The sequence below is a fragment of the Diorhabda carinulata genome, chromosome 10, assembly GCF_026250575.1.
Source record: "Diorhabda carinulata isolate Delta chromosome 10, icDioCari1.1, whole genome shotgun sequence".
NCBI lineage: Eukaryota > Metazoa > Arthropoda > Insecta > Coleoptera > Chrysomelidae > Diorhabda > Diorhabda carinulata.
Window position 1 is genome coordinate 14,837,811 of NC_079469.1, and position 20,930 is coordinate 14,858,740.

Here is a 20,930-nt window from a genome sequence, read left to right on the forward strand (position 1 = left end):
TGGTTAAACAAGTTCGAGAAAAATCATTTAATTCTGCTCATATTTCCAAAACCCCTGTATATTATGATTCCTATTCGTATTATTTGTATCAAGCATCAATTGCTGTATAAACTAACCAATTTTCACATTTACAACGTCATTAGTTTACGAGATATAAGATTTCAAAGTTAAAATCAATTTTCTGGTTAAACAAGTTCGAGAAAAATCATTTAATTCTGCTCATATTTTCAAAACCCCTGTATATTATGATCTGTATTCGTATTATTTGTATCAAGCATCAATTGCTGTATAAGCTAATCAATTTTCACATTTACAACGTCATTATTTTACGAGATAAAAGATTTTTTTAAAACCTTTTTTAATTATACGTTACTACAAATATTAATAATTAGATATAGCTTCCAAGTATTTGTAAAAAACTCAAATAGCACTCGTCCAACAACACGTCCTGAATACGTTCACTGTCAAAAATATCAAATTTCATGATTGAAATGTCACATTTGACATATTCACATCAGTGTTGCCATATATCAAAACTTAAATAGCAACCCTCGTATTTTTTTAACGTTCAAATTATTTTTTTCTTAAAAATAATTAAAAGCTAATAAAATTTAGTGATAATATTAAAAAAAAATAAGTGATATCTATTAAAATTTTACTAAAATATAACTTTAATTATAAAAAAATTACTAGTACTTGAAAACGGGACCGGTTTCAGCATTTTTGTACCTCGTCAGTACAACAAAAGAGTCTTTTGTATGAAATAGTCCGAATATTCTCAATCGCAATCTCCATATTCACAAATAATAAATTACAAGACTGTCAAATGTCAAATTACGAAAAAAAATTATAACAAGCAGTATTTGAGTCATTACAAAATGGCTCTAAATTAGAGTAGAGGTTTCCTGAGTTGATTAAGTTCAGCAGAATGGGGTAAAATACCACTTGAGTCGAATGGTTCGTTTATAGGCTTCAGATAAACGACTAATAGTCCTTCGAATAATTTTTTTTTTATTTTTCCTATACGTAATTTGATATTCCAGACATTCCTACATCGGAATATTTAAGATGAGATTACGAGAATGTTTGAAGATTTAAACAAGTTAAATATTTGTTCAGTCAGTTGTAATACCAACAAACGTAGAACGGTAAGAAGGAGATAACAGTTTTGTAATTTATTCAAAGCTTTTCCTTTCACCTTTTACTATAAAAGACAATAGTCATTTACATAACTGGGGTATTATCTGTTCTTTCCAAGCAGAGCAGAGACTTTGCACGTACTCATTAAAAGTCGTGGGAATTGTTTCTAATTCTGATTGGTACGTTCTTGATTCGTCCAGGGAGGAATCCAGGATAATCTACAATCGTCGTAAACGTATTATTATTAGATTTCGTATAACCCCTGTATGTTTTTAGGTGATAATTATCATAATATACAGTGTGATGCCTCATTTGAATAATATCATACTTGTGGATTTTGGTTTGGATTTTTTCCGACCACCCTCGTATAATTTCATTGTCCACTTTCATATATCGAATTTGGAAATGTTGTATATTAATGTTTTTTTGATGAAACAATTAAATATACAAAAACATTTGGGAGCGATAATATTTTTGAAACGATACTAACATTTTTCCAGCCCTCGTATGATTTTTTCGCACTTTTTTGTCATGGAATTCGTAGTTATTCCATGTCTCCATTTTTCTAGTGAGTTTTTTCTCAAAATTAATTAAAAAATTAACAAATCAGAAACAAAAATAATTTTGAATAGATATTAATCATTTTTTCTTACCCTCGTATCAATTTTTTTGTTTTTTGTCATTGAAAATGAAGATATTTAATGTTATTATCAATATCCAAGTATATTTTGGCTCGATATTTATGAATAAATCAACAATTTGGAAACAATTAAAAAGTTTATTTGGTTTTGAATAAATATTTATAATTTTTTTTAGGCCTCGTATGTTATTTAGCACATTTTATCACGATATGGAAAATTTTTCATGTTATCAATCTACCAGAGAGGTTTTTTTTTCAAAATTAGGGCTTAATTAACAATTTAGAAACAATAAGAAAGTTTGAATATTCTCGAATCGATATTTGTCATTTTTTCTTACCCTCGTATGATTCCTGGGACACTTTTGTGATGCAAATTAAATATACTTCATGTTTTCAATCATCTAGTGAGATTTTTTTGAAAATTGATGAAAATATCGGCAATTCAGAAACAATAAGAAAGTTTGAATATTTTTGAATTGATATTTATTATTTTTTCTGGCCCTCGTATAATTTTTTTAATACTTTTTAAATGAAATTTATAAAACTACCAGTTATAAATCTTTTAGTGAGTTTTTTCTCAAAAATTGAGGGAAAGATTGACAATTCTGAAACAATAAGAAAGTTTGGATATTTTTGAATTGATATTTATTACTTTTTCTAGTCCTCGTATAATTTTTTTGAAACTTTTTTATATGAAATTTGATGAAACTACATGTTATCAATCTTTTAGTGATTTTTTTCCCAGAAATTAATGGAAAGATTGACAACTCACAAAAAATAGGAAAGTTTGAATATTTTTGAATTGATATTTATCATTTTTTCTAACCCTCGTATAATTTTTTTGAAACTTTTTTATATGAAATTTGATGAAACTACATGTTATCAATCTTCTAGTGATTTTTTTTTCTAGAAATTAATGGAAAGATTGACAACTCACAGAAAATAAGAAAGTTTGAATATTTTTGAATTGATATTTATCATTTTTTCTAACCCTCGTATAATTTTTTTGAAACTTTTTTATATGAAATTTGATGAAACTACATGTTATCAATCTTCTAGTGATTTTTTTCCCAGAAATTAATGGAAAGATTGACAACTCACAAAAAATAGGAAAGTTTGAATATTTTTGAATTTATATTTATCATTTCTTCGAACCCTCGTAAATTTTTTTTTATATTTTTATATATGGAATTTGATGAAACTACATGATGTCAATCTTCTAGTGAGTTTTTCTCCAAAAATTGATGGAAAGATTGACAATTCACAAACAATTAGTAAATTTGGATATTTTTGAATTGTTATTTATCATTTTTTCTAACCCTCGTATAATTTTTTTTATATTTTTATATATAAAATTTGATGAAACTACATGTTATCAAGCTTCTAGTGAGTTTTTTCCAAAAATTGAGGAAAGGATTGACAATTCTGAAACAATAAGAAAGTTTGGATATTTTTGAATTGATATTTAACAATTTCTTTAACCCTCGTACGATTTTGTAGGGGTACTTTTGAGAAATTATCGCTTAGTAAGCATGCTCGACGCATGAGTTCTCGTTTTAATCTATAATATAGCCACGCTCTGTATGTATATTCATTAAGAAAGGATTTTCAGTTGGGGTGATTTACTGAAAAAGGAAAATTATTCTATGAACCGATTCGAATCGAGCTGCAAGTTTTATATCTCTGCACAGTCATCAGAAATGATCTAAACGAATGTAATTAACACAAACAATAGTTAATTATCCATTTAATCCGATTAGAATGAAAATTCTTCCGCTTCACTTGCCGACTCAGGCGATGAAGTAAGAAAACTAATTTATAAAGTTTCTGCTAATTTGATTCAAATTAAGTTGAGCGAAAACCAATTCCTACAATGCTCACCGTACAAAATAAATTACGGAATTATAATTGCTCTGTTTCTATTTTCAAATTTTATCTTAATTTCCCTACCAATTTTCGGGAGCCTGAAATTAATCACGAGCACTTCGTTTTGTGACGAAAAATCTTTTTGACATACCCTCGTAAAAACATTTTTTCTTCTAAGACTACGTAAACTGTATATTTATTTATAACGTAAATCGAAAAAAGATTGATTGGACTAACATATTTGGGTTCTATAATTTAATGTATGTGGAATATATACAGGGTGGAAGTAAAAGTTGAAATTTATACGACAAAACAATAGAAATATTTCTAGTTTTAACCTCTACGATTAAAAAAAACAACAATAGACATAAATCGAAAGATAAATGTTTATATTTTGATATTAAAACACAACAACCTTCAAATGTTGACGTAAATTGATTTATAGGGCGTTAAAGTTGAGTGTGTCAATTGAATTTTTTGACATGCCCTCGTAAAAAGATTTTTTCTTCTAAAACTACGTAAACTGTATATTTATTTATAACGTAAATCGAAAAAGGATCAATTGGACTGATATATTTGGTTTCTATAATTTGATGTATGTGGAATATATACAGGGTGGAAGTAAAAGTTAAAATTTTTACGACAAAACAATAGAAATATTTCTAGTTTTAACCTCTACGGTTTAAAAAGACAACAATAGACATAAATCGAAAGATAAATGTTTATATTTTGATATTAAAACACAACAACCTTCAAATGTTGACGTAAATTGATTTATAGGGCGTTAAAGTTGAGTGTGTCAATTGAATTTTTTGACATGCCCTCGTAAAAAGATTTTTTCTTCTAAAACTACGTAAACTGTATATTTATTTATATCGTAAATCGAAAAAGGATCAATTGGACTGATATATTTGGTTTCTATAATTTGATGTATGTGGAATATATACAGGGTGGAAGTAAAAGTTAAAATTTTTACGACAAAACAATAGAAATATTTCTAGTTTTAGCTTCTACGATTAAAAAAGACAACAATAGACATAAATCGAAAGAAAAATGTTTATATTTTGATATTAAAACATGACAACCTTCAAATGTTGACGCAAATTGATTTATAGGGCGTTAAAGTTGAATGTGTCAATTAAATTTTTAACATGCCCTCGTAAAAAGACTTTTATTGATGAAATTATGTAATTTTCTCATTGATTTTTAACGATAATAAGAAAAAAATATGAAACTAATCACCTGACTATATTTGGATGTCAGCATTTAATATTTGTGGAAAATATACAGGGGGAAAATTGAGAATAGAAATTTTTACCACTAAACACAATAGAAATATTTCTATTTCTAGCCTTTTCGATTTGAAAAACAATAATATATGAAAAACGAGAGAGAAAAGTTGATATTTCAATATTAAAACCCTCCAGTGATAACACGAATTGAGTTATAGGGCGTCAAAGTTGAACGTTCGAATAAAAATTTTTGACATGCCCTCGTAAGAAAATTTTTCTCACGAAATTATGTGATTTTCTCGTTAATTTTAAACAGTTATAAAAAAAAGAAAATATGGAACTAATCACCTGACTATATTTGTGGAAAATATACGGGGGGAAAGTTGAAAATCCAAAAAAAAATATAATACGCTGATTAAAATCTGAACTAATAAGGCGTTAGATTATTGGAAAAGTGAAATAATTCGTAAAAAACGTGTCTAGTGTCTAGACAACCCCTTAAAAATGTTCCTTGGATGATCTACGTGCGTATTAAGGAAGAATTTTGGAAAATTTAACCCTTAAGGTTTCAAAATTACTAGAAAATTAGACCGGTTTCGGTCTTATTTGATCTCATCAGTATAATATTGTTCAAAGAATGTATTTGAACTTCTAATCATTCGATTCATAGAAGAATTGCTATTAATATGGACCGGTTTGGGTCCTGTGAGGTCGCGTCAGAATAAAATTGTTCAAAACATCTGATTAAATATGTGAAAACGATCGGAATAATTCGAGCACATGATTTAATGCTTCACGTTTTGATAATTCGAGGGTAATCTTCGAGAAATAATCGAATTTCGCTGTTATAACTCGTACGACGTAATTTCGGTTTTTTCTTTGCGTACTGGCCTAATATAATCGAATTGTTAAAGGAGACGAAAACAGCGGGAACGCCGTTATCATTTTAATGCAGTGATGTGAAGTATTCCGAGATAATTTCGTCTTTGTTATCAAATTATCTGGCAACTTTTCCTCGGCACAATTTTATCTCGACGTTTTCCAGTCGAATTGATCTTCGAACGCGTTCCATACTCCAATATAGGCTATAACCCCGATGGTAGATTCCGAACACACCTTTTTCAGCTATAGACAGACACGACGTTTCGTATTAATTCCAATCTCGCAACATGCATAATTCAAACATTTCAAATTTATGTATCTCCTACGGGAATCGATATTTTTAGATCACTCTGTATATTTATATATGTATATCAGAGGGTAGTTCACCCAGCTTTATTACTATTATTATCTGTTTCTATTGTGTTCCGTAACAAGGGTACTTATCTTAATAACAAATCAGTTATATCAGTGTCCAATTTCGAATATCGTTGTTTATATTCATTTTGTATATACAGGGTGTTTATTAATTGAAGTACAACGAAATATTAGTTATTTTATGGACGCTCTGTATGATATCGTGATAAAAAAAATTAAAAGGGTGGATTTAATCGGGGTAATTTAATGATATATTGAATTTGGTCATTTATCAACGTTGTTGGATTGATTGGCAGGAATAGAGGCTCTAAAATACGACTCTATGCGGGTTTCAATGATTGTATAACACAAAAAGGTCATTAAAATGTGTTTTTGATTTTCCTTGATATTTGATTTTTTATAATTTCCTTATAAATTTTATTTGTATCTGCCCCCTAAAATCGTATTTTTGTTTTTATTAATTTTTTTTTAAACTATATTCCTTTTTCTTACAAAAATCAATGGAGAAAAGGTGGAACTAAATAAATTACCATAATTGGATCTTTAATCCTGATGATTTTTGAAAATATACAGGGCGAAAGTGGAAAGAGGAATTTTAATGAGAAAACCCAATCAAAACAATTATAATTTTTTAAATTTGTGATTTGATATAGTGACAATAGACTAAAAACAGATGAGGAATATTCATTTTTAATTGAAAAAAATTCGACAATCTTCTAGTGATGACACAAATTGAATTAAAGGGTGCTAAAGTTAAAAGTTTGAAACAAACTTTTGACATGCCCCTGTAAAAACATTTTTGTAAAGTTTGTTATTTCTTTTTAACTTTCGCTAAAATAGAAAAGATTATACTATCTAACTGAACATATTTGGTTCTTATAGTTGGATGTTTGTGGGAAATATACAGGATGAAAGTTGGAAGAGGAATTTTTTTAAGAAAACCCAATAAAAATAATTATAGTTGATGAATTTGTGATTTAAAAAAGTGACAATAGACAAAAATCAGTGGAGGAATGTTCGTTTTGAAATAAAAGAATACAACAGCCTTCCAGTAGTGATACAAATTGAGTTATAGTGTTCTAAAGTTGAACGTTAAAATCAAATTTTTTGACATGCCCCTGTAAAAACATTAATATTTCCGAAACTATGTAGGTTTGTTATTTCTTTTCAACCTCCGCTAAAATAGAAAAGATTACACTAACTAACTGGACATATTTGGTTCTTATAGTTGGATTTTTGTGGAAAATATACAGGATGGAAGTTGAAAGAGGATTTTTTTTGAGAAAACCCAATAACAATAATTATAGTTAATGAATTTTTGATTTAAAAAAGTGACAATAGACAAAAATCAGTGGAGGAATGTTCGTTTTGAAATAAGAGAATACAACAGCCTTCCAGTAGTGATACAAATTGAGTTATAGTGTTCTAAAGTTGAACGTTAAAATCAAATTTTTTGACATGCCCCTGTAAAAACATTAATATTTCCGAAACTATGTAGGTTTGTTATTTCTTTTCAACCTCCGCTAAAATAGAAAAGATTACACTAACTAACTGGACATATTTGGTTCTTATAGTTGGATTATTGTGGAAAATATACAGGATGGAAGTTGAAAGAGGATTTTTTTTGAGAAAACCCAATAACAATAATTATAGTTAATGAATTTTTGATTTAAAAAAGTGACAATAGACAAAAATCAGTGGAGGAATGTTCGTTTTGAAATAAAAGAATACAACAGCCTTCCAGTAGTGATACAAATTGAGTTATAGTGTTCTAAAGTTGAACGTTAAAATCAAATTTTTTGACATGCCCCTGTAAAAACATTAATATTTCCGAAACTATGTAGGTTTATTTCTTTTCAACCTCCGCTAAAATAGAAAAGATTACACTAACTAACTGGACATATTTGGTTCTTATAGTTGGATTTTTGTGGAAAATATACAGGATGGAAGTTGAAAGAGGATTTTTTTTGAGAAAACCCAATAACAATAATTATAGTTAATGAATTTTTGATTTAAAAAAGTGACAATAGACAAAAATCAGTGGAGGAATGTTCGTTTTGAAATAAGAGAATACAACAGCCTTCCAGTAGTGATACAAATTGAGTTATAGGGTTCTAAAGTTGAACGTTAAAATCAAATTTTTTGACATGCCCCTGTAAAAACATTAATATTTCCGAAACTATGTAGGTTTGTTATTTCTTTTCAACCTCCGCTAAAATAGAAAAGATTACACTAACTAACTGGACATATTTGGTTCTTATAGTTGGATTTTTGTGGAAAATATACAGGATGGAAGTTGAAAGAGGATTTTTTTTGAGAAAACCCAATAACAATAATTATAGTTAATGAATTTTTGATTTAAAAAAGTGACAATAGACAAAAATCAGTGGAGGAATGTTCGTTTTGAAATAAGAGAATACAACAGCCTTCCAGTAGTGATACAAATTGAGTTATAGTGTTCTAAAGTTGAACGTTAAAATCAAATTTTTTGACATGCCCCTGTAAAAACATTAATATTTCCGAAACTATGTAGGTTTGTTATTTCTTTTCAACTTTCGCTAAAGTAGAAAAGATTATACTAACTAACTGAACATATTTGGTTCTTATAATTGGATTTTTGTGGAAAATATACAGGATGAAAGTTGGAAGAGGAATTTTTTTAAGAAAACCCAATAAAAATAATTATAGTTGATGAATTTGTGATTTAAAAAAGTGACAATAGACAAAAATCAGTAGAGGAATGTTCGTTTTGAAATAAAAGAATACAACAGCCTTCCAGTAGTGACACAAATTGAGTTATAGTGTTCTAAAGTTGAACGTTGGAATCAAATTTTTTGACATGCCCCTGTAAAAACATTAATATTTCCGAAACTATGTAAGTTTGTTATTTCTTTTCAACCTCCGCTAAAATAGAAAAGATTACACTAACTAACTGGACATATTTGGTTCTTATAGTTGGATTTTTGTGGAAACTATACAGGATGGAAGTTGAAAGAGGATTTTTTTTGAGAAAACCCAATAACAATAATTATAGTTAATGAATTTTTGATTTAAAAAAGTGACAATAGACAAAAATCAGTAGAGGAATGTTCGTTTTGAAATAAAAGAATACAACAGCCTTCCAGTAGTGATACAAATTGAGTTATAGTGTTCTAAAGTTGAACGTTAAAATCAAATTTTTTGACATGCCCCTGTAAAAACATTAATATTTCCGAAACTATGTAGGTTTGTTATTTCTTTTCAACTTTCGCTAAAGTAGAAAAGATTATACTAACTAACTGAACATATTTGGTTCTTATAATTGGATTTTTGTGGAAAATATACAGGATGAAAGTTGAAAGAAGAATTTTTTTTGAGAAAACCCAATAAAAATAATTATAGTTAATGAATTTGTGATTTAAAAAAGTGACAATAGACAAAAATCAGTAGAGGAATGTTCGTTTTGAAATAAAAGAATACAACAGCCTTCCAGTAGTGACACAAATTGAGTTATAGGGTTCTAAAGTTGAACCTTAGAATCAAATTTTTTGACATACCCCTGTAAAAATATGATTATTTTTGAAACTTTGTGAGCTATTTATTTTTTCCTAACGTGAATCGGTAGCGAAAAAAAAAGAGACGAAATAAATAATCACGTTCGGTTTTCCCGTTGTAATGTTTGCGGATATTATACAGGGTGAAATTAGAAAAAAATTGTATTATGCTACTACAACTTTTAATTCATTTTGAAACGATATTAAATTATGGAAAGTTACGAAAGACTTGAGACACATCATGAGCGATTTTACTATGTTGGCATCAACCTCGATCTGATCCGTCTTACGCTATTAAACCGTCTACTTTATATAATTATTATTGCATGAAGTGGGAGCCAGAAAGTGGGGCCGATATAATCATATTAAAACGTCGTCTAATATTACCAACATAAGCAACCGTAAAAGATGAAAAGACAATTAAAAGTTTGTTTTGCTAAGCCGTCTCTGTAGGGCGAGTTTGTAATTTAGTTGACGCCGACATAGACGTACGTCAATTTCTATTTTCCGATCAAATATTTCGAAATAAAATTTAATAACAACTTTAAAAATTGATATTTGGGAGATGGGGTGAATTTTTAGAGCCGGTCATGTACTCTAAGTATAAATTTTAATATTTTCTTTGATGTTGAATACGCCGTTCGTTTCAGAGCTGTTTTCCAGTCTTTTAAAAGAATATTTTGTCCGCTTGGAAACGTTTTCACACGACGGTGGAAAAGTGAATGAAAAGGTACGGAAAATCTATTCGTATTTTTTGAAAAAAAAATGGAAATTCGTTTCTTACTTAAATAATGTATAAACAGGAAAGGACTTGGAGATATTTTCGTGAAATTTGTAGTCTAAGATGTATTATTTCAGATTCTTTTTGAAAATAACGGGAAATTTTTGATAAAATTGTGAAAATTGAGACTAGAGATATTATTGTTTACCTCAAATTTACAATTTTTTGATAGAAATATGAATGATCACGTTTGGTTTTACTACTTTAATTCTTACGGAAAATATACAGGGTGAAAGCTGGAATAAAAAATCTCTTGACATGCTCCTGTATAAATATTTATATTTCTAAAACTAACTAAGTTACTCTTGTTTATATAACATGAATTGATAAAAGAAAGATTGATTTCTATTAATGACCAAGTTTGGTTTTTCAACTTTAATTTTTACGGTAAATATACTGGGTGAAAGTTGAACTAAAATTTTTTATGACATAATACAAGAAAAAAATTTGTAGTACTCACATTTATGATGAAAAACAACGACAATAGACAAAAATCGGAAGAAATGTGTTCATTTTATGATAAAAAAAATATATTAACTCTCTTGTGATAACACAAACTGATGTACAGAGCGTTAAAGCTGAATATTCTAAAAAATCTTTTGACACACTCCTGTATAAATATTTATATTTCTAAAACTAACCGAGATACTCGTGTTTATCTAACATGAATTGATAAAAGAAAGATTGATTTCTATTAATGACCAAGTTTGGTTTTTCAACTTTAATTTTTACGGTAAATATACTGGGTGAAAGTTGAACTAAAATTTTTTATGACATAATACAAGAAAAAAATTTGTAGTACTCACATTTATGATGAAAAACAACGACAATAGACAAAAATCGGAAGAAATGTGTTCATTTCATGATAAAAAAAATATATTAACTCTCTTGTGATAACACAAACTGATGTACAGAGCGTTAAAGCTGAATATTCTAAAAAATCTTTTGACACACTCCTGTATAAATATTTATATTTCTAAAACTAACCGAGATACTCGTGTTTATATAACATGAATTGATGAAAGAAAGATTGATTTCTATTATTGACCAAGTTTGGTTTTTCAACTTTAATTTTTACGGTAAATATACTGGGTGAAAGTTGAACTAAAATTTTTTATGACATAATACAAGAAAAAAATTTGTAGTACTCACATTTATGATGAAAAACAACGACAATAGACAAAAATCGGAAGAAATGTGTTCATTTTATGATAAAAAAAATATATTAACTCTCTTGTGATAACACAAACTGATGTACAGAGCGTTAAAGCTGAATATTCTAAAAAATCTTTTGACACACTCCTGTATAAATATTTATATTTCTAAAACTAACCGAGATACTCGTGTTTATATAACATGAATTGATGAAAGAAAGATTGATTTCTATTATTGACCAAGTTTGGTTTTTCAACTTTAATTTTTACGGTAAATATACTGGGTGAAAGTTGAACTAAAATTTTTTATGACATAATACAAGAAAAAAATTTGTAGTACTCACATTTATGATGAAAAACAACGACAATAGACAAAAATCGGAAGAAATGTGTTCATTTTATGATAAAAAAAATATATTAACTCTCTTGTGATAACACAAACTGATGTACAGAGCGTTAAAGCTGAATATTCTAAAAAATCTTTTGACACACTCCTGTATAAATATTTATATTTCTAAAACTAACCGAGATACTCGTGTTTATATAACATGAATTGATGAAAGAAAGATTGATTTCTATTATTGACCAAGTTTGGTTTTTCAACTTTAATTTTTACGGTAAATATACTGGGTGAAAGTTGAACTAAAATTTTTTATGACATAATACAAGAAAAAAATTTGTAGTACTCACATTTATGATGAAAAACAACGACAATAGACAAAAATCGGAAGAAATGTGTTCATTTTATGATAAAAAAAATATATTAACTCTCTTGTGATAACACAAACTGATGTACAGAGCGTTAAAGCTGAATATTCTAAAAAATCTTTTGACACACTCCTGTATAAATATTTATATTTCTAAAACTAACCGAGATACTCGTGTTTATATAACATGAATTGATGAAAGAAAGATTGATTTCTATTATTGACCAAGTTTGGTTTTTCAACTTTAATTTTTACGGTAAATATACTGGGTGAAAGTTGAACTAAAATTTTTTATGACATAATACAAGAAAAAAATTTGTAGTACTCACATTTATGATGAAAAACAACGACAATAGACAAAAATCGGAAGAAATGTGTTCATTTTATGATAAAAAAAATATATTAACTCTCTTGTGATAACACAAACTGATGTACAGAGCGTTAAAGCTGAATATTCTAAAAAATCTTTTGACACACTCCTGTATAAATATTTATATTTCTAAAACTAACCGAGATACTCGTGTTTATATAACATGAATTGATGAAAGAAAGATTGATTTCTATTATTGACCAAGTTTGGTTTTTCAACTTTAATTTTTACGGTAAATATACTGGGTGAAAGTTGAACTAAAATTTTTTATGACATAATACAAGAAAAAAATTTGTAGTACTCACATTTATGATGAAAAACAACGACAATAGACAAAAATCGGAAGAAATGTGTTCATTTTATGATAAAAAAAATATATTAACTCTCTTGTGATAACACAAACTGATGTACAGAGCGTTAAAGCTGAATATTCTAAAAAATCTTTTGACACACTCCTGTATAAATATTTATATTTCTAAAACTAACCGAGATACTCGTGTTTATATAACATGAATTGATGAAAGAAAGATTGATTTCTATTATTGACCAAGTTTGGTTTTTCAACTTTAATTTTTACGGTAAATATACTGGGTGAAAGTTGAACTAAAATTTTTTATGACATAATACAAGAAAAAAATTTGTAGTACTCACATTTATGATGAAAAACAACGACAATAGACAAAAATCGGAAGAAATGTGTTCATTTTATGATAAAAAAAATATATTAACTCTCTTGTGATAACACAAACTGATGTACAGAGCGTTAAAGCTGAATATTCTAAAAAATCTTTTGACACACTCCTGTATAAATATTTATATTTCTAAAACTAACCGAGATACTTATGTTTATATAACACGAATTTATAGAGAAAAGATTGATCTATGTTAGTGACCACGTTTTGTTTTTCCTCTTCAATTTTTACGGAAAATATACAGGATGAAAGTTAAACTAAAATTTTTTGTGACATAATACAATAAAAAAATTCGTAGTATCTAAATTTATGGTATCAAAAAACTAAAATAGACAAATATCATAAGAAAAATGTTCATTCTATAATAAAAAAAAACAGTAATATTTTTGTCATAACCCAAACTGAGTTATACAGCGTTAAACTTCAACATTATAAACTCGCAATCAAAACATATCATAAAACAACTTCCAGAACCATCCTGTATATCGCTTAAAAAACAATCTACTTCTCAAACACACCTCGTAAAACAACATATTTGTATATAGTTATCATTTTACCCTATTACAAACAGTCGTACATAAAATTTTCTGTTATAAAGTGAAATTCTTTTTGAATTGATGCATTCTGTTTGAATATTTGTTTGCCAGCTACGTTCACTCCAATTTTTTTTATTTGTCCAATTTCATCCGGGTTTCTTGTTGTTGATATGAAAATAGCCGAAATACATATTGAATTCCCTTAGGAATTTTGTATTTCAGTGGAGACACAATTTTCTTCAATGCCCATAAATACAGAAAGAAACACGTTCTTGGGTTATGAATTTTTTTATATACAATGACTTCATTTTAATATGAGACGGTTTCAGCGGTTACCAATTGAAAGATATCAACGTTTTCCAGGATAACACCCTCAGAAAGAATGTAGCGTCGATGATTCCATCAAAAACTGCCTATTTATCAAATATTTAATCAGAAAATTAACTTGGAAGCTCAGAATTATTCTCTGGTTAACTATAAACCTAAAATAAAAACACTTAAAACCACTGCAGACTTTCAAACCGACCGTACGGACCATCAGGAATTTTGTTCTAGAATGTTAAGATTACTGCACAGCTTTTTTATATAGAAACGTGTCAGAACATTCAATATAATATTTACGTGACTTTTTCTTGGTTTCTTCAATTGTTTTTTTCACGTAAAAATGTTTTTTTTTGTTTATGTCAGTTTTTAGATTGTTCTACTTTTAAATTTACGTCAAATTTTGACAGATAATATCGAAAACTAACAATATATCAACTGTAGAGAAAGTTTCGACCTTTGCAAAGTCCATCTTCTGCTACTTTTCGAATAGAATTAGTCGGAACTATTTTTTTGGAAAAATTGGTCGATTTTTAGTTCTGATTTGAACCCTATGGATTTTTCTATGGAGTGATTTCAATAAAAAAGTATACAGAATACGAGGAGTGTACGAAAAGTTTCAGAAATCGGTTACGAAAGCGATTATTTGGCTTAGATCATTATGAACATTGTTTTAATTCAGGATTTACGTCAAATTTTGACAGATACTATCGAAAACTAACAATATATCAACTGTAGAGAAAGTTTCGACCTTTGCAAAGTCCATCTTCCGCTACTTTTCGAATAGAATTAGTCGGAGCTATTTTTTTGGAAAAATTGGTCGATTTTTAGTTCTGATTTGAACCCTATGGATTTTTCTATGGAGTGATTTCAATAAAAAAGTATACAGAATACGAGGAGTGTACGAAAAGTTTCAGAAATCGGTTACGAAAGCGATTATTTGGCTTAGATCATTATGAACATTGTTTTAATTCAGGATTTACGTCAAATTTTGACAGATACTATCGGAAACTAACAATATATCAACTGTAGAGAAAGTTTCGACCTTTGCAAAGTCCATCTTCCGCTACTTTTCGAATAGAATTAGTCGGAGCTATTTTTTTGGAAAAATTGGTCGATTTTTAGTTCTGATTTGAACCCTATGGATTTTTCTATGGAGTGATTTCAATAAAAAAGTATACAGAATACGAGGAGTGTACGAAAAGTTTCAGAAATCGGTTACGAAAGCGATTATTTGGCTTAGATCATTATGAACATTGTTTTAATTCAGGATTTACGTCAAATTTTGACAGATACTATCGAAAACTAACAATATATCAACTGTAGAGAAAGTTTCGACCTTTGCAAAGTCCATCTTCCGCTACTTTTCGAATAGAATTAGTCGGAGCTATTTTTTTGGAAAAATTGGTCGATTTTTAGTTCTGATTTGAACCCTATGGACTTTTCTATGGAGTGATTTCAATAAAAAAGTATACAGAATACGAGGAGTGTACGAAAAGTTTCAGAAATCGGTTACGAAAGCGATTATTTGGCTTAGATCATTATGAACATTGTTTTAATTCAGGATTTACGTCAAATTTTGACAGATACTATCGAAAACTAACAATATATCAACTGTAGAGAAAGTTTCGACCTTTGCAAAGTCCATCTTCCGCTACTTTTCGAATAGAATTAGTCGGAGCTATTTTTTTGGAAAAATTGGTCGATTTTTAGTTCTGATTTGAACCCTATGGATTTTTCTATGGAGTGATTTCAATAAAAAAAGTAATCAGAATACGAGGAGTGTACGAAAAGTTTTCGAAATCGGTTACAAAAGCGATTATTTGGTTTAGATCATTATGAACATTGTTTTAATTCAGGATTTACGTCAAATTTTGACAGATACTATCGAAAACTAACAATATATCAACTGTAGAGAAAGTTTCGACCTTTGCAAAGTCCATCTTCCGCTACTTTTCGAATAGAATTAGTCGGAGCTATTTTTTTGGAAAAATTGGTCGACTTTTAGTTCTGATTTGAACCCTATGGATTTTTCTATGGAGTGATTTCAATAAAAAAGTATACGGAATACGAGGAGTGTACGAAAAGTTTTCGAAATCGGTTACGAAAACGATTATTTGGTTTAGATCATTATGAACATTGTTTTAATTCAAGATTTACGTCAAATTTTGACAGATACTATCGAAAACTAACAATATATCAACTGTAGAGAAAGTTTCGACCTTTGCAAAGTCCAATTTTTGGTTTCATTCAAAAAAATTCCATTTTATTAAGATATTGTTAACAAAAATTGAAAAAAAAAGTGGCGCAGTCAATAGGATAATGAACAAAAATTGAATATAATAATATATTATACAGTGTATATAGAATATAGAATAATAAAATCGAGTTATCCAACAAATATGTTGAACACTATATTTTTTCTACGACTATAAGAATAAAAATTAAAGTACAAGTAAAAAGAAAGAAGTTTATCCACAAATTTCGATAGATGTCGAATCTCGTAGTATATTGTTGAGGTGAGGTCGCTGTCTACCACGTTAGCGTGACTCTATGACCTGTCGACAGATGCGAATAACTATAAACACACATACATTCAATCAGTTATTGGCGCATAAGGAAACTGATATCTCTCACGTGAGCTGGTTAGAACCCGGGCGTGGAATGTTGAATTTATACAGGGTCGATCGCATTTAAAAGGCGATACTTCCCAAATTTGGTGTTTATCACTTTAAAAAAACTTGTCTAATTAGCTCCTTTGTATATTCACTTTTCTTTTGTTTCTCTTTTCGTCGGACGGTGGCGCCCATTCAAAACGAAGTTTCGCAACTCGGGAATTTTCCATGAAAACTTTGTTAATGTTTCATCAGGTATTCTTTTATAACGCAACGTTGTTTCGAATTAAATCACGGCTCGGGTCGCTGTTATATTTCAACAGCTTCTCTAACTTGTCATTTCGGGCGTCTATCCTCACTCCAGCTTATTAAAATGTTTATTTTACAGGGAAAGTTATTTATCTTGACGCCGCCAGGTTGTGCTTCAGACGGTTCGGAAAATATTTGGTTATGTTTACGAAAAACAAATCGTTTCGGGGTGGAATTATTTATTGTATCAAATTTTTACATTTATTGCAATTAGATCTGATAGAAATTGATGTTCCTTCGCTTCATGTGCCCTAAAAATAATTTTCAGTATCACTGCAAACGGTTTTTGAGTTAAAAAGGAGGGAAATTTCTGAATATCTTCGAAAAATCGTTATTTCATTCAAATTTTCGCGCATTTTCAACTACACGATTATCTATTAACTTTTGTTTCTGAAGATTAATTCACTTTGATGTTAAAACGAAACGTTGTTACATCATCAGGAAACAAAAAACGTCCAAAAAATAACTAAACTCCATATATTTTTGACAAAATAAAAAAGTTTATTTTTACTGCATATTCTATAACAGTTTTAACATTTCCATTTTTGACTTGACCCTGTATAAATGTGTATTAAGGCTCACTACGATATACAGGGTGTACCACGACGAGTTAAAACTACCTGTATATGGCAAAATACTTGTAGTAAAATCATGAAAATTTCTACGTTTGGGTTTTCGGATATGAACTTTTTAATTAGAATATTTTTAAAGATGGCCGACTTCCGGTTCTACCGGAAGTCGACTGTAACTTTGTTATTTTAAACATAACACCCTATATATTTATACATTTTTGAAATCTACGTAAAATTTAAGTAAATTTTTGTCGAAAAATTTTTTTCGAAAAATGCATACTTTTTGAGTTATTAATTTTTTTGTAAAAAATTTTACCTTTATAAATCATTTTTTTACGACAATACCCTTAAAGATATGAAAATGATTTCTATTCAGTTGCTTTGAGCAAGGTCAGACGTATTTGAATTTATATTGAAAAATTTTTCATTTTATACAGGGTGTCTATAAAAAGTCTTCAAAATTTAACTTTATAAATATCGAATTTTTTTATTTTTTTAAATAGAGCCACCCTGTTTTTTCTATTTTAATGCATTCAAAAATGAAAAATAAGGCAAATTCATTCTTTTCTATACCTAAACCTTACTGTTAACGAGATATTAAATGATTTCTGTAAATTTTTAGAGATACAGGTGTGGTGTAAATTTCATTTTGACCCGTTAATACAAGGACTATAACATAAAAATAGGCAAGTATACATGAATTTACCTTATTTCTTACCCCTAAATGCATTAAAATAGAAAAAACCGGGTGGTTCTATGTAAAAAAATAAAGAAATTTGATATTTATAAAGTTTAACTTTGAAAACTTTTTATACACACCCTGTATAAAATAAAACATTTTTCAACATAGATTCAAATACGTCTGACCTTGCTTAAATTAACCGAACAGAAACCATTTTCATATCTTTAAGGGTGTCCGCTTAAAAAAATAATTTATAAGGGTCTACAACGGTCAAATTTTTTACAAAAAATTTAATAACTCAAAAATTATGCATTTTTCGAAAAAAATTTTCAGACAAAAGTATACTAAAATTTAACGTAGATTTCAAAAATGTATCAATGTATAGGGTGTTCTTTTTAAAATAAGGCTATCAATAATCACAAACAAAAATATAAAATATGTGCTCCGATATCTTAATGCTAATTAAAATCTCGTTTAAATTTTTCGTGAAAAACAAGTATATATACGTCGAAATGTCATAGTAAACGAAAATATAGTAAAATCGATGGATTTCTGTCTAATAACGTACCTCTAGTAAAAGTTAAGCTTTCGTACGTTTGATTTTGAAAATCTGGACGATAATTTTCAAAATTTTTGTCGTATTATAATTATTAATACCCGCAATAAGTTTCGGTGAATTTTGTTCTCGATCTAAACGAATGGACTATAACTAATTTTGGGAATGAATTATTTTTTTTAGTGTACTTACATTAGATCTCCAAATAATTCTCTTGAAACAATAAATACTTAAAAAAACTATAGCGAATATACCGAAATAATAAATACAAATGTTGGCATCTTTTGGCATCGCCATTTTACTGAAATTTTCAACGCATTTTATTATTATTGAAAACGAATGTCAATTTAGACGGAACGTGTCAAAACTTTAACAAAACTAAACGTCATTGTTGTTATACGTAATTGAAAGAGATTTTCTCGATTTCGTTGAGGTGCATCACCCTTGAAAGTGAGTCACGTGCCGTTGTTTTAATGGCACACGGCACGTTAGTTACATTTTAGTGACTAAGTGCAACATGCAACGTGTAATAATGGGTTTGGGGTTGAATAAGCGGAATTATATGATGTCAGCGTGTACTTGTATTAAATTATTTATTCGAGTTTAACAGATAAACAGGAAAATCATCGATTCGTCTACAATTATATTGTTTAATTAAGTTATTTATCGATATGAGTTTGAATATTGATGTGGAACACGATATCACGTGTCTAGTAGTGATTTTTAGTTTGTTTTTATCGAGTTAAACTTATTTTGACTTGATGGAATCAACGATTCCAGTGAAACCTCTACGTTTATTGTTTCTCTATGGATAATAGATTAATTTGGCGACAAAATTTTGAGGAAATCTCTACAATATTCATTTTTTTTATGATTTTTGATAGAATAAGTTCTATCTGTCAACTGTCAACAATATAAAAGTGAAATCTTCGTATTTATATCTTATCTATGGAAAAAATATGAGAACCATGTCGATTTGACAAACAAAATCTGAATACGCCTCAACATTTTTCATTTTTTCTATGATTTATAATAGAATGAGTTCCATCTGTCAACTGTCAACAATATAAAAGTGAAATCTTCGTATTTATATCTTATCTATGGAAAAAATATGAGAACCATGTCGATTTGACAAACAAAATCTGAATAAGCCTCAACATTTTTCATTTTTTCTATGATTTATAATAGAATGAGTTCCATCTGTCAATTGTCAACAATATAAAAGTGAAATCTTCGTATTTATATCTTATCTATGGAAAAAATATGAGAACCATGTCGATTTGACAAACAAAATCTGAATAAGCCTCAACATTTTTCATTTTTTCTATGATTTACAATAGAATAAGTTCCATCTGTCAACTGTCAACAATATCCAACTGAAATATTTCTATTTGTATTTCGTCTACAATAAAAATTTCAAAGAATATTTCGTTTAGCAATAGAAACCCGAGTGAATCTCTATACTATCAATTTTTTCTATGATAAATAACCGAATGAATTCAATCTGTCAACTGTCAAAAATATCGTAGGGAAACCTCTATATTTGTCTGTTATCTCTGGTAAATATTTGAGGTTAATACATTTAGCGCGCGTCATTAATTTGAATACGTCAAGAATTCGGATGCAAATAATTCGTTTTGTTTCCATCCAAACTGAAAATTCAATCAATCCCACATGGAATTCCAAAACATCTCATCAAAATATTTCATCACATTAAGAAAATCAGATCAAAGACACTCGAAAAAAAGAATTAAATAAAGCAATAAGATTGCTTCTTATTTTTACGAAAAAACTTTTTTTTATCGAACTGATTTTCCCAGACAGTTTTTTCTAATAAAACTCAAGTAGACACACGAGGGAGGGTGGAAAAAACGCCTTTTTTCCCATGTATATATCTAATTACCCCATCACTACGGAGTACATTTATTTTCTTCCATTTTCTCTTTGTTTGTCTTCCACTTTGGAAA

General features: G+C 28.5%; 1 long non-coding RNA gene across 1 annotated transcript; it reads right to left on the reverse strand.

Annotated features, from left to right (window-relative positions):
• Positions 1-17,315: 17,315 nt before the first annotated feature.
• On the reverse strand, positions 17,316-19,443 carry LOC130898625 (uncharacterized). The gene is made up of 2 exons (XR_009059911.1): positions 19,156-19,443; positions 17,316-17,404 (listed from the first exon to the last, which is right to left on the reverse strand). It is a non-coding gene; the product is annotated as an uncharacterized LOC130898625 (long non-coding RNA).
• Positions 19,444-20,930: the final 1,487 nt, after the last annotated feature.